Source organism: Hippopotamus amphibius, chromosome 3 (assembly GCF_030028045.1).
Source record: "Hippopotamus amphibius kiboko isolate mHipAmp2 chromosome 3, mHipAmp2.hap2, whole genome shotgun sequence".
Taxonomy (NCBI): Eukaryota; Metazoa; Chordata; class Mammalia; order Artiodactyla; family Hippopotamidae; genus Hippopotamus; species Hippopotamus amphibius.
This window is the reverse complement of record NC_080188.1, coordinates 187,136,374-187,160,875: the sequence shown is the minus strand read 5'-3', so window position 1 is coordinate 187,160,875 and position 24,502 is coordinate 187,136,374.

Here is a 24,502-nt window from a genome sequence, read left to right as displayed (position 1 = left end):
ACCAGCACAGACAATGGCTTTCAATTTACTGTAGATTGAACTTTGACAGTTTTATCAAACTTTCCTTATGCCTATTTCCTTTCCCTACCATAGCCGAACCAAAGATGGAAAGTCACCAGCCACCTGGAAGCAAATATTGCCTTTCAATCCTTGATTTTACTCAATATTTCTCATGTATCTAACTGCTTTATGCATTGACTACTATGTCACATTCAAATTGTAGAATTTTTTCAGTTTCCATGAGGCTAGAAACAGCAGGATCTTTATTAAAGTTTTCCATAATCCATCCAGGTATAAGAATTTATTTCCCCCAAATAAACCACATCTACAGATTTTTTAAATCATTTAGACAATATTCCTCACTTAATAACTGAGGGGGAGAGTAAAAATAAATTTGATATGGGTGCATGTTGGCAAAAAAGGAACATAACAATTTTGTGGTCTCTCCCATTTTTTTTCAAATCTTCACAAAAATCTACTCCTGTCTAAGCCAAGTAGTTTAAGAAGGATAAAACTTGCAAACAAATCACTAAACTTACAGAAACACACTTTCTCTCCATGTGTATTGTTATAGATACAATAAAGATACATATTTTAACAAGTTTACTGAATAATTATTTGTAGAATATAATATTTGACACACTACATTCTTGCAGAAAAGCACTGAATATTGCAATGCCATTAAATATACTTTTAATACCACAATGACGTCAATATTTCCCCCAAATAATCCTAGTCTTCTTGCATACTATTGTTTTCTGATTTTTCTTATAATTAAAAATGTTTTGATAAATAGCCTTTAATAATATATGTTCATGCATTATTCAGTTTTATTCTTAAAATGCATGTTTGCAGCATAAAAGACCACAGTGAATTTTCTTATATCTTTTATCTTTTTCTCTCTTGGTCAATATTACATACACATTTGGATAAACCAAATACCATATAACAAAGAGAATAACAAAGCTAACAAAACCAAAACAAAACAAAATAAGACACCAAAACAACACAACAAAATACCTAAAATTCAATAAGCATTTCACTGGAAAGTTTTAGTAATTTTCCTTCAGCCAGTAAATGGAGAAGGACTGACATTCTCAAGGAACTACTACTATATATCAGGATCCAAGAAACTGAAAAGAAATTTGGATTGTAACACAACCATTCCACGAATTAATAACTCACTTTTATCTACAAAACCCTAGAGGTGGCTTTGAATTTATTGATTTTCTTTCCTTGATATTTCAGCCAGGTCAGATTTTGGGAGAGAGTCTCCTTTAATTTCTGCAAGGGAGGGAGAAAGATTTATGATGTTCCTATTTAATCGATATCTCAGGGGTAAAGGATGGGTATTGTCTCCAAGTTAAGTAAACCATAAGCAGCACCCTTGTGAAAAGAGTTACTGAATTTATTCTAGATGTTAGTCACTGTCTCCTTGGTCGCACAATATTTGCTGAAAGAAGACTAGTGTGGGATACTTCTCTTCCATATAAAGCCAGCAAGACTTTTGTGTCTCTGGAACAAGAGATATCATTACATGTAATATCATTGTGTTTTATAATTGTTTATCATACCCTTTCTTAAATTTAATTTCTCCTTATGTCAAAATTTAATGAAAATTCAATCAAAAGTATGTAGGCACTTTTCATGTTATTTCAGATGTACTGATTTTACACCTTTATTATTTTTTCCATGGAATTTTAGAATTTGAGGACATATAAAATCACACATGAATATTTTTGTACACTGATCTGTAACAGTTTTAAAATAATAAATGAAACAAGAATATATTTTATATATGTATATATGCACATATAAATCATATTTTTAAACATGTACTGCTATGCCTACCACTGTTAATTACTACTGCTACTGCTTCTCTGTTAGTATCGTTACTAGTGATAGTATTAACAATACTTTTACTACTGATAATGATGTAGATCTTACTGGCCTATAGTTAGTTTGCTAAAATTTTAGTTAGACATAAATTTTTAATTGTATCTTTTTTTTTCTGAATTTACTAAAATGATTGCTTTATTTTCTCCATTATTCTATTAATACAATAGATTACATTTCTGATTTCCAAATTTTTCCTGGAATAAATAATTTTGCTTGAATATAATTTGTCTAAATTTGTCACAATCATTGAACCTATATTTATGAGACTTTTTTTCTGCAATTTCTCTTATATATAAAGTTGCTGTTAGGTTTCATTATCAAAGATAAATTGAAAATAACTTTCTAGAAAAAGACATTGTAGAATATCTTCATGGCCTTGAAGCATGCAAAGATTGCTTAAACTGTTTAAAAATGGCACTAAACATAAAAGAAACAAAAAGATGAATTGTACTTAACTGATAATTAAGAATATCTCTTAATCAAGATATACCGTTAAAGCATTAAGATATTCCATCACATATATCTGAAAAGCAACTCATATAAACAAATATTTAAAATTAAGAAATGCAAATCAAAACCACAATGAGGTATCACCTCACACTGTCAGAATGGCCATCATCAAAAAATCTAGAAACAATAAATGCTAGAGAGGGTGTGGAGAAAAGGGCACCCTCCTGTACTGTTGGTGGGAATGTAAATTGATACAACCACTATGGAGAACAGTATGGAGGTTCCTTAAAAAACTACAATTAGAACTACCATATGACCCAGCAACCCTAGTACTGTCATATACCTGGAGAAAACCATAATTCAAAAAGATACAGGTACCACAATGTTCATTGTAGCATTATTTACAATAGCCAGGATATGGAAGCAACCTAAATGTCCATCAACAGAGGAATGGATAAAGAAGATGTGGCACATATATACAATGGAATATTACTCAGCCAAAACTGAGTTCTTTTCACTGAGGTAGATGAACCTAGAGTCTGTCATACAGAGTGAAGAAAGCCAGAAAGAGAAAAACAAATACTGTATGCTAACTCATATATATGGAATATATTAAAAAAAAAAAAAGGAACTGATGAACCCAGCAACAGGGCAAGAATAAGGATGCAGATGCAGAGAATGGACTGGAGGACATGGGGTTGGGGGTGCAGGGGGCGAAGGGAAAACTGGGACGAAGTGAGAGAGTAGCATAGACATAGATACACTACCAACTGTAAAATAGATAGCTAGTGGGAAGTTGCTGTATTACAAAGGGAGATCAACCCGATGATGGGTGATGCCTTAGAGGGCCAGGACAAGGAGGGTGGGAGGGAGTTGTGGGAGGGAGGGGATATGGGGATATATGTATAAATACAGCTGATTCACTTTGGTGTGCCTCAAAAGCTGGTACAGGAGTGTAAAGCAATTATATTCCTGTAAAGAGCTTAAAAAAGAAAATAGAGAGCTAGTGGGAAGCTGCTACACAGCACAGGGAGATTAGCTGCATGCTTTGTGAAGACCTAAAGGGGTGGGATAGGGTTGGTTGGTAGGAAAGCTCAAGAGGGAGGGGATATGGAGATATATGTATACATATAGCTAATTCACTTTGTTGTACAGCAGAAATTAATACAATACTGTAAAACAATTATACTCCAATAAAGATGAAAAAGTTTTTAAAAATTAAAAAAAATTGAAAATAGACAAATTGATTGTTTAAATGAGCCTGATTCTTGATCAGGTATGTCTAAAAAAGAGTACAGTGATCCCTCCTTACCCTTAAAAGATTGGTTCCAGGACCCTTTGAAGATACCAAACTCTACAGATGCTCAAATCCCTTGTAGAAAATGTTATTGCATTTGCATATAACCTAGTCTCATTCTCCAGTAAATCTTGTCATCTCTAGATTACTTATAATGCCTAATACAATGTAAATGCTATGTAAATTGTTGCCGGTGCCTGGAAAACTCAAGTTTTGCTTTTTAGAATTTTCTGGAATTTTTATTCTTGAATATTTTTGACATGTGGTTGGTTGAATCCATGGATGCAGAACTCAGGGGTATGGAGAGCTGACTGTATATTCAAATAGTCAATATGTATGGTATTAATCACCATGAGCATGAAAATCAAACCTACCATGAAACCAATATTCATATGAGAATAGATGAAATTTGAAAGATTAACAATACCAAGACTATGATAGAATATGAAGCAAGTGAAAGTCAGTTACATTACTGGTGAAATTATAAGTCTTTTCAATCACTTTGAAATCATGTTTAGTGGCATTTGCTGTTACTAAACAAACCCCAACCTCAAATCCAGCAATTTGGATCCTAAGTGTATGTCTAAGAGAAATGAGTGAATCTGTTCACCACAAGACATAAAAAATAATTTCAAAAAGGTCTTATTCTTAATAGCCAAAATCGGATGCGACCTATATGTCTTTCAATAGGATGGATAAATTGTGATGTATTCTGTTATTACAATAGATAGAAACAACAGTAACGAAAAACAGACTACTGATATATGCAAAAAACATAGATTAATCAGACACCTTGTATTAAAGTGAAGGAACACAGATAAACCCACTATTAATTGCAGGGTTTGAGTTATATTAATGCAACAACAGGTAAAACTAATTGTGATTTTTAAGTGTCAGAATAGGGGTTACCTTAATAGTAAATTAATTTGGTATGGGCACAATGGAAAACTCTAGACATGTTTTTTAACTGGATAATTTGTGTGTTTTTCATCAGGATATAAATTCCACTGAGCTGCAAAGCTAATATTTGTTTATTTTATGAACCACATTGTATTTATTTGCAATCACATATTATGGAAAAATAAACTTTGATAACCATGTTTATTTTAAAGAGTGAAGAAGCAGGAAATGCCTAAATCTCTTTTGTATGCTCTCCAATGGTCATGAGAGGGGGAAAAGTAAAGAGAACAGTTCATTTCTCTCACTTTTTGTTGTCCAACCTGATACTTTCAACCAGTGTAGCAAGACTGTAAACAGGTCACCAATGTTCCTGAGTTATTGATTTCCTCTGTCCTATGACCATGCATGATGTTATGAGTTCTGCTGATTTATTGCCATTGGACATTTTTTCCACTATAAATATAAACATTTTTCATATATAGTTTGCTGGGTAAAGGTTAGGAAGCACTGGTTTATATCATTTTCTTATTTTTGGCTCTGTCATGTCTTAAATGTTTATTTCATTGGATGTCATGGGTGAGTCAGGAGGAAGAGACATAAGTCAGATGTAATTTCCATAACCTGATTTGTTCTGCAGCAATGTTGTTGAAGTTTTTTAGGTCCGCCAGCCTTTGATGAGCATTGGCAGCAGAACTGCCATTTATGGTTTAGCAAAAACATGTCATTTCAGTGAAACAAAGCTGGGCAGAAGACTACAGGAGTGGCCCCATGGGATTAGAGATAAACCATGTAAAAACAAGAAGTGAAAAATCCATGGGAATTTCCACTTTTATTTGTTGAAAGTTAGATTGGAGATGGGTTTTCTGCAAGGTGGATTTGAAATGAGAGGTGGTTTTAACCTGGGTAAACACAACTGTGAGTTGAGATAAGAAGTAGAGAATGTCTGGACTGAGATGGGGATATTGGAATTAAAAAAGAAGTAATGTACATAAAAATAAAAAGAGAAATGAGTAATGGAATGGCAGTTCATAGGCTGAGTGTGCAAAGACTAAGAGAATACAATGATCCCCAATTTCAACTTCCTTTCATGAAGAATATTTGGCTAAAATGTGTGAAAGTTAATTAATATATAACACACAAAAAATTAGGAAATATATATTTGTGGAGAAATATAACACCTTTTCCCTCATTTTCCCATCATTTCAGTGATATAATATGTAAGTTTTATATAATTATTTGTTCATAGAACATGTAATTCATATTTTAGTTAGGACTTAAAACTACATATAAGCCTTAAGTCTTTGGATAAATTTTACATTGCTTCATTTATGTAATTGTTTCACTTAAAAGAGTCAGTTGTGGTATTCTAAACTTTATGGTTTGACAGAGCCCCAAAATAATAGGAGATTTTTTTTTATCCTCTTCCAAACAGCTTTTACTAGAAGTATCAAAACTAGTAAATTGTGAAGCAGGAAATAAAACTCAAACCCAAACTCTCAATGCAGTTCTGAGCATTGAGAGTCGAATGCTCAAAAAAAATTTAAAAATTCATTTGTTCCTTTTGAATTTATTACACAAGCATTCCATGATTTGTAAAGCACAAAACAACACTAACAAGAAAATGAAAACAAGTATTAATGTAAATCAGAGATAACCGCTAAGAAATGTAGGAAAAATATGGATGTATATTTCTTTGTCTGATATATTTATTTACTTACATATAAGATGACAATTTTACAATATATTTTAACATTTTAAATAACTTATTTTGTTAATCTAATAATCTATTACTTTATCTATACAAACTACTGCATTTTCCTTCATATAGAATTAGTATATCATATTTAAACAATCTCCAAATTTTAGTAAACATGCAATCTCTGATTTTTGACTTTCTATATACTAATGTAAAGTGACTTTGAACACATATATTTATATAATTTCATGATAATATTATAAATTTCAAATTTAGGCATATCTCTTTTACTAACTTAGAATTTGTTTACTATGTGTTATAAGGAAGAAACTCTGTTTAACACAGGGTAACAATTTTCCTGACATTTACATAATAAAGACTGATTTTTTTTGCTTCTCCTTTGAAATAAATTTGAAAACAAATTATCTTTCTATTCTTAGATGTGTCTTCTTGTGCCAAAATATCACTTCACATATTTTCACCTCTACAATTTATTCTTTGCATAACCTGATAAATACTACTTATTATCTATCTGTGTGCCTGTCTATAACTGAGTACAGTAACAATTCTATTGTATGGTGGTGTTATGAGAATTAGTTGAGTTAATACATATGAAAACTAAAAACACAACAAAGCACTACTTCATTTGTGATAATTTAGAAATACATTTTGATACTGTTTGGCTCAATGAATTGTTATGAAAGCATTTTCTCTAGACTTTCCAACTAGGAAGAACAAAAATAAAAAACAAAAAAAGAGAGCAGTAATGTAAAAGGATTCAGAAAAGGAAGACAACAAAAGGAGTGACTTTCTGGGAACAAAGAGAAAAGCAAAACAGTGAACTTAAGACACAACAGAGACAGAAATAAAAAGTTGGGGATGTGGAGAAAGAATTAAAAAGGCAACAAAGTTCCATGACCAAGTCATGTTTATTTGAAATTTATAGAAAAGATGGGCAGTGGGGAATAATTTTAAAAGATTAATGTCAGTGTTATTATTTTAAGACATACGAAAACATTAGGAGACAAAGCTAATTTATGGCAGGAATAGGCATTCCTGGTACACCCTAATATTTCTGGTTCTCTTCCCCTTGTGGCTACAAAGGAGGACTTCACTTCTTCACTCCATTGATATTAGGTGTGGTTATATAACTTGTTTTAGTCAATGAAACGTGTCACTCCTATGATGGAAGCACTTAAGAGCTCTAGGTAACCCTGCAAGTTTTCTCTTCTCAAGCAACAGTGATTATGAAGTGGTTTTGATGTGAAGATGATGGAATGGCAAAGGTAAAACTCCTGGACTGCAGTGTGACCACCTGAAAGGTAGTTGCCCTGGAGAGTCACTGGACCCTGCTATTAGAAGATTTTGTATGAAGGAACAAACAAACTTGGAATACTGCAAACTTGAGTTTTGCTACATTATAACTAGCTCAAGTAATGAACAGGGAAAACTGTACTGCCCATAAATCATATGGAGGCCTGTTCTATTATGGCAATGACATATTATTTTAAACAGTTAAATGACTTCAAATTAAGCTATGTCATTACAGTAATAATATTCTTAGCAAAAAAAATAAACATTCTTAAACTAATATGAAGAAAGATTTATTTTCTGCTATCCTCTAGCTTTCTTTCATTTTTTTAACCTAGTGTAACATTAATTAGAACTTGTACGGTTACCTGTCCAGTACTATAATACTTTACTATTAATTTAACAGAAAAAAAAAAGTAACATGTAAAATAAGTTTGTCCTCAGATTTGCAAGTTTTCAAACTCCATTTTATATGTTCATAGACACTAACTCAAATATTGAGAAATAGCATCACTCTATACATATAATGGAGCAATGGTAAACATCCCAGAATACTCCAGAAATCATATCACCATTTTTTCTTCCTTGCAGGAAGCCAAAATTATCATAATGTTTTATTAATAGCTATATCATTAAAAAGATATCCAGATTAACTTAATCATTTTAAAAAGTAATTCTGAAATGTCTAAATCAACTAAGGCATGGGATTAGGTTATTTATCATATTTCTATAGTACTTTAAAAAACTTTTAGATTGTGCATATTCTTTGCTGAATGGCTTAAAACTCATACTGACAAAACCCTACTGCTTGTTCTAAATTCCAAGAAAATTTTTAATAGACCCATCATATTTTTCTGAATAGGCCATGTGTAGGTGACTTGGTTGAAGCAATCAAAGGTCCTGATTTTATTGAGGAACATCTTTTGGAAGACAGTGTAGCTTCTGATCCACCTACTCCTCCATCTTTCTTTAACCAAGTTCAATATGTCCAACGTCAAGACCCCTCTGTTACAATCCCCAGCTGTTGAACACCCCTAGAGAAAGCAATGTCCAGAAATCTTTCTCATGGTACAATTCAAATCTTTCTCATATCCTATTAATTGTTTATTCCAACACTTTACTTGTGTTTAAATGCATTTCTTGCCTCTTCACTTTTAGAAAGGTTATTGTAACTCCTACTATTCAGAAAATACCAAGACTCACCAATATTCACCATTTCTTATCACCTACAATCTGTACCTGTCCTTTTTATATCATCCTTCCATTTCACTAGAAGAAGCATCTGTCTTCATAGCCATAGTTCACACTCTCCCTCTGACAATCTTCTACCATGTCTTGCTATATCAATGATCTATTTGACCTACAATTCTTGAGCTACTCTTTCTAGAGATTAATTTTTGTAATATCAGCATATTTAGATACTTCTTCCTAAACGTTAAATTAAAAGGAAAAGAAACTCTAACTTTTATCTTCTCTCTCATTTTCCAGCATAATTTCTTGGAAAAAAATCTACATTCTGTGCCTCTAATTTCTTACTGATAATCCATTTCTTAAATCAACTGATTTTTCAAAATCTGGATGAATAAGCCAAATAGGCAGTGCTCTACCTATAAGCCACATCTGACCAAAACAAGTGGACAACTTCCAGTCTTTATCTTATTTTCTCTATCTTTTATATTGACCAAACTACCCTTCATAAAAGTTCACTCTACTGTTTCTTCTGTGCCAATACTTTCAAACAGCTTTATTCTTTCACATACTGTAGTTCCCTGTTAACAGCTCCTATTCATGGTAGATTTTTAATCAGTTCATCCCTTAAATATTACTGTAACTCAGACATCCATCTTCAGTTCTCAGAGCTTTTCATGCTCCTTACTTGTCTGATTCATCAAGTTTTATATCACCTCCAAGTCCTTACGCATAACTCTTAGTTGTCATTTCTTTATTCATCTACTGAAGACTAACTAAGTGCAAGGCGATCATTTGTGGAATGGCAATATTGTGGAAAGCAATACAAAAAAATGTCTGTCTTCAAAAGTCCACCAGTAAAAAGCATGTCAATTAGGGATGAACTGGGAGATTGGGATTGCTATACACACATTACTAATAAGAAAAAATATATCAAATTGTACACTTTAAATATATGCAGTTTATTGTATGTCAATTGTATCTCAATAAAAATTCTTAAAGAAAAAAAAAGAGTATGTCCATTAGGATCCTAAACAGTTGAAAAATGCATTATTGGCTGCACTTATTAGACTGATTATTTTAAGTAGTAATTTCTCATTTCTCCTGCTGTCAGTCATTTGTTCTCAAACATTTTTTAAAATTGTTATAATATCTTTATAACAATTTTGGTTAAATATTGATTGGTTAAATAATAGTTTATTTTAATATTACTCATTTGAGAATTTTTTAAATAACCAATGATATTATTCATTGGGAAGTTATATTTAATAACTTCTGTAAGTTTAGTGAAATATCAGCTAATCCCTTTCAGCAAGAAAATCACATAATATTGGAACATTTCCAGACAATTATTTCAAAAATGGTCTTTCCACTGCACAAGATTGTTTTTTGGTAAATATTTTATCACCCATTATATTTTAAAAATGACATCTTTAAGAGAAAGTTTAGGTGTGTTTCTCTTTTCAAACATCCTTGCAATTTACTGCAGTACTGAGAGCTATATGCCAACATAAAAGTAAAGGCCAACAAAATTAAAATAGTTTATATTTTTGTGAAAAAAAATGCATGACATTTTTAAGCTTCAAATTCTTTGAAACATTCCAAAGAAAATCAGTAAGCCTCTGAACAATCAAAATATTTTCATGACTTTCCCACCTCTTTTTTTCAGACTTTAGGTTTTTCCTTTTTAAAACAGCTTTATTGAGGTAAAATTTCCACACTGTAAATTCACCCATCCTAGGTGTACGATTCAAAGATTTTTAGTAAATTTACAGAGGTGTGTAGCCAATCACGATGATCCAGTTTTAGAACATTTTCATGACCTCCCCAAACATTTCCTGGGCCTATTTGCAGTGACTCCCCATTTCTACTCCCTAGAAAAAATTAATCTGCTTTTTATCTTAAAAGGAAAATTTAGAGAAGCTTTAGGTCCACAGCAAAATTGAGAAGAAGGTACAGAGATTGCCTGAATAACCCTGTCTCCACACATGTACAGCCTCCTCCATTGTCAACATCCCATACCTGACTGGTCCACTTATTACAATTGGTAAACCTGCACTGACATAGCCTCATCACCAAAATTTCACAGTTCACTCTTGGTGTTGTACACTTTATAAATTTGGACAAATGTATATGACATGTATCCATCATTTTAATATCATACAAAGTGTTTTACTGCCCTGAAATTCTCCTAGGCTTTGCCTATTCATCTCTCTTCTCCAACACCTGGCCACCTGTGTAAACTGATATGTTTATTGCCTTCATAGTTTTGCCTTTTCCAGAAGGTCATATGATTGGACTCATATGGTATGCAACATTTTCAGATTGGCTTTTTTTCCTCTTAGTAAAATGCATTTAAGTTCTCTCCCTGTCTTTTCATGGCTTGAGATCTAATTTCTTTTTAGCACTGATTAACATTCCACTGTGCTAATGTGCCAAAGATTATTTATCCATTCCCCTACTGAAGGACATCTTGGCTGCTTCCATGTTTTGAAAGTCATGAATGAAGCTGCTGTAAACATTAGTGTGCAGGTTTTTATGTGGACATAGGTTTTCAACTCATTTAGATAAACACCAAGGGGCTCCCACCTCTTTATTTTTTTAAGAACATTTATTGAGATAGTTGACATACAATAAACCGCATTCCCACCTCTTTTTGATTAAAAAATAATATTGCAAATACTTTGTTTAAAAATTAACCAACATAAGCCACATGGGAGAACTAGAGTGGACAATATTTTAAAAATAGCAAATATTATTTTACTCTTTTTTTTATACAAATAAACAATAGTCTATTATGTGTGTTCTTTCCCCACTCAGTGGATTTCCTTGCATAACACACTATGGCAAGTACTACTCTAAATTCTGTCTGGGTACTATAAAAACAGAAACATCATCATATGATTTTCATCTCCTTAAATAATTTAAGAGTTTCCAACAATTTTGAGCATAGCATTTAATCTCTTTAATTTAGTAAATAATGGTGTCAACATAAGGAATTTAAAAAAGTATTTTCATATTGCTTTTTTTCTACTGACCTATCTGCAATTATCTCACAACCTTCCACATACCAAGTTATTTGCAGTTTCTTCAAAAAGTCTTACAGTTTTTTCTATCTTTATGTGCCCTTTGTTCTGCCAGTAACTCTTCCTGTCCCAAGAATTTCTTCATATAGCTACTTCTCAACCAGAAAAAAAATTGTTCAAGCATCTAAATTTTTCTAAGAGATGTGGGTTAGATGCCTGTGACCTGCCTTCTTTAGCACTCTCCTGTATCTTTCACATTTATCACATTGAAATTTAATTATTGATTTATTAATTACATCTTCTGCCTTCTAGACATAGTGCTTAAATCATCTTTGTGTTTTAGCAAACTAAAATTTCTCCTCTTCTATTTTTATGGACTCATGTTGAGACAAGATCCTAAGCACAACATTTATATCCTATAACTATGTGATATTTTGTTTCCAACAATCTATATCGAGACTTTTGCTGAGTTTATTCTTGGAAGACAACAATTTTCTAATAGTTAGAAATATGGCAAACCTTCCTAATCTACATTTCAAAGTTTTGAACTGCTGACTATAATCTTAAATTATACCAAATAAAATACAGAGAGCGTTTATAGAGCCTAGAAAGTGGTTTTTTTTTTTTTTCTTTCCCAAACTGCATACAATAACTTTGAGAAGACCTGTATTAGATCACTGGACTGAGGTTTACCCTTAGCACAAGAGGCACGTTTGGTTGTTTATAACATTACAAAAAAGGCAGTGTTTATGTCTTTATAAATTCATTTAACTTATCTTTATACTTAAGCAAATAAGTAAGGCATAATTTTAAATGCCTAAATATTTTTGAGTCACTTATACTAGTTGAAAATATGATTTTTCTTTGTATGGTTATATATGCTTTTTTTTTCCCACACACACAGAGTAATTTCAATGATATCTTTAATCTCTCTTAGTATAATTATATTTCAATTTATGTCATTAAGAAAAAGACCTCATCAGAGTATTTCTTGATTTGTATCAGAATTCACTGTTGTATTAAATTGAGACTTCTCTGACCTGGCTTCAAAAATTCCCTGTCCTTTTCTCAAGTTACACAGTGCAAAATATCAATAAAAATAAGGCTGACTCGATGTTCTCCATTTTATGTGCTTACTCTGAATTTATAGCTCAAGGCTTTCCTCTTGTCACACAACTAAGCAATCTTATTTGTTTTTATTTTTTCCTGTGTTCATGTGTCTAAAAATAATTTGAACACAAGATCTCTCATAGCAAATTTCAAGATTATTATTAATTATAATCACCATGCTGTACTTTAGAGCTCTAAAACTCACTCACCTTACAAGTTTGTACTCTTCAACTAACCTCTTCCCATTTTCCCCACCCCAGCTCCTGGCAACCACCATTTTACTACCTGTTTTCCTAAGTTCAATTTTTTTAAATTCCGCATGTGTGTGGTATCATGCAATATTTTTCTTTCTGTGTCTGGCTTATTTCACTTAATATAATGTCCTCCAAGTTCATCCACGCTGTTACGAAAGGCAGGATTTTCTTATTTCTCATGGCTAAATAATATACATATATAATTATTTCTCAATCCATTCAAGTAGGACATTAAATTATTACGACAATATAGGTTATTTCCATATCTTGCCTATTGTGACTAATGCTTCAATGAATACGAGAGTGCAAAATATCTCTTTGAGATACTGATTTCATTTCCTTTATTTTTTTTAAGATACTTTTTTTTTTTTTGATGTGGACCTTTTTTAAAGTCTTTATTGAATTTGTTACAATATTGTTTTTGTTTTATGTTTTGGTTTTTTGGCTGTGAGGCATGTGGGATCTTAGCTCCCTGACCAGGGATCGAACCTACACTCCCTGCATTGGCAGGTGAAGTCTTAATCACTGGACCACCAGGGAAGTCCCTCATTTCCTTTGGATATACACCCAGAAGTGGGATTGTGGATCATATGGTAGTTCTATTTTTGATTATTTGACAAAGCTCCATACTGTTTTCCCCAGTGGCTGTACCAATCTTCATTCCCACCAACAGGGCACAACAGTTCCTTCTTTCCCCCACATCCTCACTGAAACTTATCTTTTTTTTTTTTTTTTTGGTGATATCCCTCCTAACAGGCGTGAGGTGATATATCTCATAGTGGTTTTGATTTGCAGGATGTTGAGCACCTTATAACATACCTTTTGGCTATTTGCATGTTTTCTTTGGAGAAATGTCTACTCAAGTTCAATTCCCATTTTTTAATCAAATTTTTGTTTTTTGTTATTGAGTTACACAAGTTCCTACAATGTAATATGCACTTAAAATTTGTTGAGAGTAGATTTCAAATGTTCTCACCATATGCACAAAAATATTAACTATATGTGAGGTTATGTATATGTTAATTAGCTAGATTGTGGTAGTCATTATACAAGGAATACTTATATCACAACACCTTGTTGTATAACTTAAATACATACAGTTTTTGTCCAACATAACTTAATAAGGCTGGAAATAAATAAACATAATTTGAAAAGCACAATAACCTTGTTGATATGAATACATATATATGTATATATATATTGGTTTTATATGATACATATTTGTAATATAGTGGGAACAAAAAATACATTATCAGAGTAAGTGATTTTAATATAAATTTTTGATACTGCATTTAAGTTATAGCATATTGTACCAAATTTAAAGAACCATATTCTAAAATTCTAAATTTATTACCCAATTTGATCACTACTGATAAAATGATTTATATTCAAATATTTTGCTTTAATATATTGTAGTTGACAAATTAATCACATAATTGATGAATAACTTTTTTGTGAGAAAGTTATAACAACTTTAAAATATTGGTTTAATCATATAAACCCTTTCATGTCTAATGTTTCATCACTGTGTTATCTTTCATAGGTCCTGGGATCTTAACTCAGGGAGAAAATGTTGCTGTTGCAATTTTTTGTGTCAAAAAAGTGCCAGGTGCGAGGAGTTTTTCCTGACAAATTGGATTCTCTGTTTCTACGATTCCATGCATCATGCTATTTTTTCACCCCTGCTGACATAGTTTGTGATAGATATTCTATTTTTTATTGTGTTGTTCCTTCTTTTTCTTTTCTTTCCTTAATATCTTTAAGACAGTTTTCCAAGCCAATGACTCATGAAACTAAAGTGTCTACTTCTCATCTAACATACAATTTGCCTGTTATAGTCTGGCCAATTTAGTATTTGTCTTTTACAAAGCCCTCATGAAGAAGTCATTTTGCACACTTGAATAATATGCATCTCAGCTTTTTGTTGGCTTACTTTCACCCTTAATTTAATGTGGAAAGTAATTTGTTTCTAAGCATTAGTTCTTGGATTTTATTTTCAATATATTGACCTATTTTCAATACCAGAGCTAAGTTCCTCCCCCGCCAAAGTAAATAAATAAATGACATTTAGAATAAAAAGAGAAATTCAGTTCACAGTTATCATATATTCCAACTGATTCTCTGGTTAGTCTAGTATTTGTTTCTGCTAATGACACTAATGTGTAATTGGCCCAAGAGAACGTTATGTGCCTAATATAATATCAAGCTCAGAATAACAGAGCATATTGTAAATAAACTTATTTTTAAATAACTTCTTATGGTCCAGTCACTTATTGATGAACATAACTCAGATTTTTAAAAACATGTTTATTTGCCCACTATATTATGTGTATTAATATAATTTTAAATATTTTATGTTTATAATGCATTTGTAATGTGTTTTAGCAATGTGTTAAATGCTTTTCAAAATAACTGAGTGAATTAGTAACATCTTAGTGGCAATAAAACAACCATTTCTTTATGTGCAGGAAGTCCACGATTCACCTAGGAAGAATTGAATGGCTGAGGCTGAAACACTCAACACTAGAGGATACACTTTAAAAACAGATCCCTCAATCAAACATGTGTCAACTGGGCTGAGAAGACGGAAAAAATTGGCCTGTCAGGGACTCCAGACTGGAGGACACATATTAAAGAGAAACATGTGGGACTTCCCTCGTGGCTCAGTGGTTAAGAATCCGCCTGCCAATGCAGGGGACACAGGTTCAAGCCCTGGTCCAGGAAGATCCCACCTGCCCATGGAGCAACTAAGCCTGTGTGGCACAACTACTGAGCCCATGTGCTGCTGCAACTACTGAAGCCTGTTCACTTACAGCCCACGCTCTGCAACAAGAGAAGCCACTGCAATGAGAAGCCCATGCACTGTAACAAAGAGTAGCCCCTGCTAACCACAACTAGACAAAGCCCACACACAGCATCAAAGACCAAATGCAGCCAAAAATAAATAAATAAATTAAATAATTTAAAAATAAAAATAAATAAATACAGAGAAACATGTATATCTGCTATCTGCATATTTGAAATATTTGAAAGCCAGCTGTATGGTCTCATTTATTTTCAGATAAGGGAAATGGTATCCAGAGATTTTACAGAACTTGTCTAAGACTATTGGGCAAGTAAAGTCAACAGCTTACTTTCAAATTCTGGTAGATTCAGCTCCAAAGCCTGTTTTCTTTCAGAAAAATAAGTTTCAAAGCAGTGAAATAAATTATCAAAAATTGCAGATAACGTTACAGCCCAGTCCTGCACTCCCTCTATGATATGGACACACTTTTCAAGACAAAACAGGATCTTGAATATTATAGGTAAATATACCTGTAAGATACAGTGAGTCATTTTCAGTTTTGAGGCTGTCATGTACCAGAATCAATTCTTAGTTAAGCATCATGTATGGCTTGCTCCATAGCACCCAAGATCAAGACTTACTATAGTATTTTATTTCTACAAAGTAAATGACAATGGATCACAGCCACTACCAGAGAGGCAGTGAGTCCATTAGCATCCTCTTGAGGATCTTCACTCTTCTAGAGAATTCATAAAATATTGATTTTGAATGGTTCAAAATAATACATTTCTCCTTCCAAAGAGTGGCTCTACCTAGGGTTGCTCACTGCTGCATACGTGCCAGGACTCTATACTTTCACATGAATCCACTCCATCGCATTCATCCTGGAATGTGTGTCTAGAAATATTGCTACCTGCCCATCCAATTGCAGCTCAACGTGGCAATTTGAAGAAGGAAGAGTCTACAGACTGCACAAAAAGTTTGGTGTTCAATTCAAATAAAAATGCATCTGGTTTTGGCTCAGGTTCAGGTTTGGCTCAGTGCATTGGTTTTGACTCAGCTGCAGGTTTTGGTCCCTAGATCTTTCAGGTGATTTTCTCTGACTAAAGTGCCTATTTTACTAACTATACTTACTTCAAAGATTAAATACTGGTGTTAATATAATTGACATGGAATCAAATAATAACCTAGCATGAGCTTTGAATCCACATCAAGGAACAGCTTTATCAATTTTTAGGGCCATTTGGTGGAACAAAAGGATAAATATCAATCAGCTGTCAAGGACAACTTTACAGATGTGGATTTTAACTTAACAAACACTCCAAAGTGATCAATAGATTGCAAATAATCTAACATAATTCTAATTTTCCAAAATCTATTTGCCAAGAGAGTTATAATTAAAGAGATTAAATGCATTTTGAATTGAAAATCTGACTTTGAACATTGCTTTCCTTTGAGTTCCCACTCATTATTCATTATAGATTTGGCCCTATTCATTTCTCTCAAACTTGTGATACCTCACACATGACATGCAACCCTGGTTAGTTACATTTAAATATTATTTCAATATTGAGCTCCTTATTCTTGACTCTTTCTTACCTTAAGAAAAGGCTTTCTTATCTGGCCCACTATCTAGGAGTTCAAGGATATTGTCCCTTTGCATTTATGATCTGTAGTTCACCACTCTATTGTATTCTCATGTGGCCCATTATTTTTTTCTTTTTCCATTCCTATCAGATCATGAAAATTTAGAATGTCTGGGAAACTACCCTGGCAAAATTAAAACTTCTTTGTGTGATCAGGAATAAGAAGGAATGCCATTTATGTATGTATGTATGTATGTCTGTACGTATGTATGTGTTTGTTTAATAAATACCTGGGAATTTATCCTCTTAATATGCATGAAACATGCCTAGGAGACTTTGAAAAAGTTAGCATTCAGAGCGTACAATCATTACCAACTATAAACAATATAGCATAGTCTATACTGATAAGAAATTTAAAAATGAATGAGAATGATACGTTGAGGAACAATAAATAATTCAGTTTTGTGTCTTATTTTACTCTATAAAAGATATTTCTCCAAAGATTCTTATAGAATCCTGCTAATTGGCCCTAAGTGCACAACAATTTTAAAATAGTATTCTAATCCCATCATACACAGATTTTATTTTAGTTTCTAACATATATAAAAATAATTTTACATCATCTAATGCCAAGTGATTAACTAATGGGATGTCTGCTTAAAATCAGATACATAAAAATAAATAGTATGGTAAGGGTAAAGAACAAAAAATGCATTTTAACTGGAATTTATGATTCCCTTGGCATTAACTACTCATTACTGCAATTTCATTCAGTAGAATAAAAATACAAAATTATCCAAGTAGCCAATTTTTACTATGTAATATCACTCCCTATAGTGTTATCAAATCAAGTAATATACATATTACTTAGAACTCAATGTTTTTTAAAGTATGTTACAATAAACAGTTTCCTCTATCTCAGAACACATGTTAAAAGTAATTTTTATCCTCTCTTTGGTTTTGAACCAAGCATCTCATACAAAACTGAAACTATCAAGAAGCCATGACAATACAAGTTTATATATATGTGCAAGCAGATAATCCCCTTATGTGTGAATAATCAACTCAAAATTGTTCACATAGCTGGTTCCTCACTCTCAGAGACTCAAGAGTCAGGAAAAAACTCCTGTACTGTGTCATTTTTTTAAAAAATCACATTTCCAAATTTTTTAGACATGCAGAGGAATAAAGTAATGTGTTTTTAGAATTCATTTATTTAAATCTGGGCAAACGTGTGATTTGACATACAGAGAAGGCCAGTTCTACCACATGCAGATGACTAGAAACGCTTTGTGGAAAGCAGGCAGCTGGCATATTTGAAACCACTTATATATGGTATACAGGTTTAAAGCAATCCACAACAAATCGGTGTGCCTGGATTCAATAAAACATGACCATTTAAAATTATACATAAAGTCATCGGCCTTTGCCCAGAGGGAAAAGGATTTGTATTACTTATCTGTAGAACCCAGCAGATGGCCATACACACAGTGGCCCTCAAAGTCACAAATCAAGTTACAAAATCAACTTTAGAGATATGTATAATCAAGTAAGTTACTAAATTCTATTCTGGTTCCAAATGAGAGTAAAATACCCTGTTTTCTACCCATGTCAAGGATCCTGTGATATGACAAAGTAGTTAGTTACCCTTGCTGACTTTATATAAAATGTTATCTGTCTATTATATCCATTATTAGCTATGCTGTTTTTAAAGTACAAAGCAATAAATTCTATGACCAGCACCTATTACATAAAATTGCCTCCTTCCTTCCTGGGGAATGAGTATTACCAATTGTGGTAGGCAACTAAAAGTGTTCTCTCAATATTCCCATATCCTGCATATTTAATCAACATCAGTCTAGGTACTGATGTGAAAGGACTTTGCAGGTGGAATTAAGGTTACTAATCAGGTGAATTTAAAATAGAAGATTAGCCAGGATGATTCAAGTTGGCCCGATATAATTATTTGCACCCTTAAAAGCAGAAAAGCGCATCAGACAGCTGCAGAGGAAGGAGAAAGCAATGGAAAGATGAAGCCGGGAGATCAGACAGATCTGAAATATCAGGACTTGACACATTGTTATTGGTTTTGAAATGGAGAAAAGGACGGCAAGCCGAGGAACATAGACAACCTCTAGAAAATGAGAATGACCCCTGGCTGACAGCCAGCAAGAAAATGGGGACCTCAGTTCGACAACTCCAGGAGACTGAATTCAGCCTCGTGCCTGTGAGCCTGGGAGCAGATTCTTCCCTAGAGCTTCCAATAAGGAGCACAGCCTTGCTCTAAAAACCCTAAATTTGTGGTGATTCTTTAAGGTAGGACTGGAATGCAAACACAAAGGTATGTACAATATTAAATGAATATACAAATATATATACTGGCTTTAACACTAAAATAGTTAACATTATATAAGAAATCACTGAATATGCTGTACTCCATAAAAAATACATTTTACACATTTTTTAAATGATAAAGAATAAAAAGAGGAATAAAGAAACAAAAATATAAAATATATTATCAAGGCAAAAATTGCAGCACACAAAGTTAATTTGACAAGGAAAGCTATCAAGACTCTTGCAATAGAGGACAGACTGAACTTTCCACTTAAACTAAGGGCAGGGTGGGTTGTAAGCATTGGGTGATTAGTGGGAAAGTTTTGGAGGATGTTGGGGGGACACTGATCAATGGGATGTGTCAAGCAATCACACTGTTATTTCCTTGTTTTCAAATGTTTTTCTCCCTGATCAGGTCACCTGTGTTTGCTAATTGGCACCCATGAAATTAGGCTCCTATCTTCCCAGAGATACTGAGGACTAGGGGTGCTATCTCCTTAGATATTTACATGCCAAAGAGATGGTTCTTTTACTAGAGAAAGACATTTCCTGAGCTAGAAAAATGAGAAGAGACTGGGAGAAAACATACACATATTTTAAAGAGGCAGAGAAGGAATTCATGATGGCCAGTTTTTTAATGTAAACGCTATGAGAAAAGCAGTCAGTATTCCACAGTCAGGAAAAACCTATCTCAAGTTTAGTCAGCTGATAGGAACCATCTTGATCAGTATCTCAAGGTCTCAGTATTGCACAAGACACTTAAATTATTACGTTATACTTTAATACATAGCATATAAAATATTTTCAGGTCTGATTTTGAAAATGCAACAAATGACCTATAAAATATTTTTAGGTCTGATTTTGAAAATGCAACAAATGTAAACAAAACTTGGAAATTAATCTAATGCCATTATATTTCCACCTCTTTTCAATAGACCCTCATCTACTACTAAATATAGTAAGCTATGATGAAATTTTAAAATGCATCTCTAGGTAATATTGAAGTATTATTAGAGTTTATCAATGAGTGTAGTCTTGCGCAAAGAGTGGACAAGTGATCCTACCATATCCCTGACCTAGTAGCAAACACCAAGTAGTTCCCCTAAGGACATGCAGGATTTTAATTTTGGTTAGCCATTCTGTTTGGTGGATGTTTTTGAATTTTTAACCACTGGATATTTCTTAATAGTTATTCTATTTTCAAATATCTGTCATAAAATTGTATAGCAGAAATGCCAGAAATAAAGTTAGTTAGGTACTATCAAACATAATTAAATGAACACATGCTATAAATCCATCATGTGATCAACATTTGGAATGCCTATATGATTAGTCATATAAGAAAACAGAATGCAGTGCTCTAGAATAAGCATGTGGATGTGTGTGAGGACATTAACATAGGACTAACTTGGCATTAATTTAAATACTATCAGCAAACAGTTAAGTATCTGCCTAACTATAGAAACTAGATTAATTTTTGTCTTTCTCATGTTCATATACATTAATGTCTTTATTGCATTTGGAATGACCATTATCCCAACATCATGAAATGCACAATGCATGAAAAGACTAAAAAGAATATATTTTTTAAACAGTAACCGTACTTATTAAAAATAATGCAGATGGCATTTTATTGTACTTGTAGCAGACATCATGGATTCAGTTATTGGTTATATGTTGCTATTATAGCATATAATTTAATGACATTATGTTTTTGTTCAGAAAACATGGCACATAATGAAAAGTATAATATAATCCTGCTCTCATTCATGTTATTGTTATAGTTTTTCCCACAGTATCTAGGTCATTAACAGTGTTATATGTGCCATTTCCAATACATTGGTAGTTAGGCATTCTTGAGTGTACCCTACTTAGCATGCATTTCAGACATCTTGTCTTCAGTCTAAGGCTATCCTGGTTCAATATGGTGGCCACCAGATACTCATGGTTTTTTTACTTGAAAACTTAAATTAAAAAAACTTAAGCATTCTGTCCCCAGTTGCATTGACCATTTTGCAAGTGCTCGATGACCAAGCTGCTACTATACCAGGCAACATTTTCTTCATTAATAATAATTCCATTAGACAGTGTCAGTTTATGGAATGTGCTTACTAAATCAGTTTCATAGACTAGAGGCATGCAAAATATAGCCTAACATTTTCTTTTTCATAAATATAATGTAAAACAAGACAAAAATATGAGTGGAGTTTATACATGCAGTTAAACACTTTTTGTGACAAGTTATTTTTGATATAAGGAAAGGGAAAAGTATAAGAACTTCTGCAATCAGTTGATATACATATTACTCTGTAAACAGTTTTGTCCAAACAATAATCACTGAACTCCCAAGAAGTTTACCACAATGGAACTTCCAAGGCTCAGATTATCATGTCACCTTAAAGTAATTTAATCAACATTTCATACTGTTTTTTTCTTTTAATATGGACTTTTTTGGAGATTTTGAAGTGAGAAAGACAATGCCATAAACCCAATAACTGTCCTGTCCAAAATACCAATACTTTTATTGAGAAATAATTTGTAGCCATTCCACTTCCCTTGTAAAATATTTATTACACAAGCTACTGTGTCTGGAATAGTAAAAATCCAGGACTTATGTCAGTTATGAAACTGACCTTTTTTTTGTGAAACATATAGGTCATCTCTAATGTGAGGAAAACATACAAACATATACGCCCATGCTGAATCTGAACAGCAGTCTTCAAATCTAATATTGCAAATTGAGGCTTATTTTCCTCCCTTTGTACTGCTGATCACTGTGTGTAGAAGCATTATACTTACTGAGGCAGAATAATGTCTCTCAAGAAAATAAACATCTACGGTCATGAATTCCAATACATTGTGAAAACAGCACTTTCTTAACCAAAAACATGCCCAATTCTTCAATATCTATCAATTTGATATACAGCTCCTTGGCTTAAACACTGTCAGCCAGCTGCAAATTAATGTATACCTGAATCTGTCTCTTATTCTGTACACAGCCTTGAGGAATAGTTGAACAAGTGTTTTCCTTATCCATGAAAGAAGGAAGCTCATGTGAAATACACTCTACTTATTTTTAACATCTATTGCATTAATCAAACTAGAGTTCTGGGTTATTATGTTTAGTCAATGCATAGCCACAGGCTCTCAGAGATCAGTTTCACTCCACATATCACTGTGCTATTTTTCCAAGTCCACTTTATAATTATACCTGCATTTTAATATTCTATTTTCTGTTTCACCTATTTTTCCACCTGACTCTATCCTTGCCCAGAAAGATGTTATAACTTTTGTCCCTAACAGTCTCATTATAGTTGCTAAAAATATATTTCTCAATTTTTTATTGTAAACAAGCTTTTTCTCTCCAAGGAGTTATCTTCACACAAGTCAATTGAGCCTAGATCTGAGTGCTTCTAAGCAAGTTTTGTTACTGGTGAGTAATTTGGTAGTCATATTACATTTGTAACTGGAATGTGAACTATAAAAATATTGTAATTTTTCCTGGGCAGAACTATAGGCCACAGTATCTGAGAAAAATACAATATTCTGTACAACAGAAGAGTTTTGAACAATGAACAGTAAGAAGTTTATAGATAATTATTAATAGTTCTATAATGTGAAAATAAAATTTTTTAGTTATTTTTTGATAAACAAATTTGCATGAATGCTTGAATTGCATATTTACTTAGACATATTAAATTGGGAATAACTTCTAAGGAAATATTGAAATTCAATATGTAATAAAATGCTTTACCATACACTAAAACATTACTGATAATTTTCACTAACAATCATAGGCAACTATAAGTGTACTGTATTCAGTAGCAACTCTTAAAAAAACTTGTCTGAGCATAACTTATTTTTAGATGCTGATTATTTAGTTTAATGATTATAAAATTATTAAAATATTTTGAGAAAACTCAAAACAATAAAACCAATAATGTATAAACACATTATCGATAATGAGTAGTCAATAATAATGAATAGTCATTAACATTATTCAAAATTATAATATAAGCACAGTAACTTTTTAGTTACCTTTAAGCATTATTAGAAGCAGGAAAAATTTTATTCCAATTTAGACAATATTTAAAATGGCCAGCAAAAGATTTAAAAGCATGAATAATATTAATATGATTTTAAAAGAATAGAAAAAATAAAATATAAAATCAAGATAACATGATATATAACATGCAAATAAAACTATACTACCTAATAATATTAATTTTCTCTTGAGTGCACTTTTCCTACAGATAATCCTAAAGAGTTCTGGGCTTCACTGTTCAAATATTTAAGACAAAATATTGGTACCTAACAAATGAGTTCATGCTCCTTTGTCTTTACAATCTAAAGCTTTCATTCATTCTTTGATTTAGAACATTGAAAATTCACTTGAATATTTTAACTACCAGATTTTATCTGACATGCAACTGGATCTTGATCACATAAGTAGAGGCAATGCAATCTATTTGGCAAGTGAACTACTAGTCTTGTTTGACAAACTGTATCATTACTAGGGAAATATTTTTTATCACCACAGGCACTTACTTCCTTGGAGTTTAGAAGGGCTTTTTTCCCAGCTGGAGCTCCATTTTCTATATAAGATTTCTTGATTTAATAAGGTTACATAGAGAAACACCTCTTTACTGGTTTTCAAATACAAATT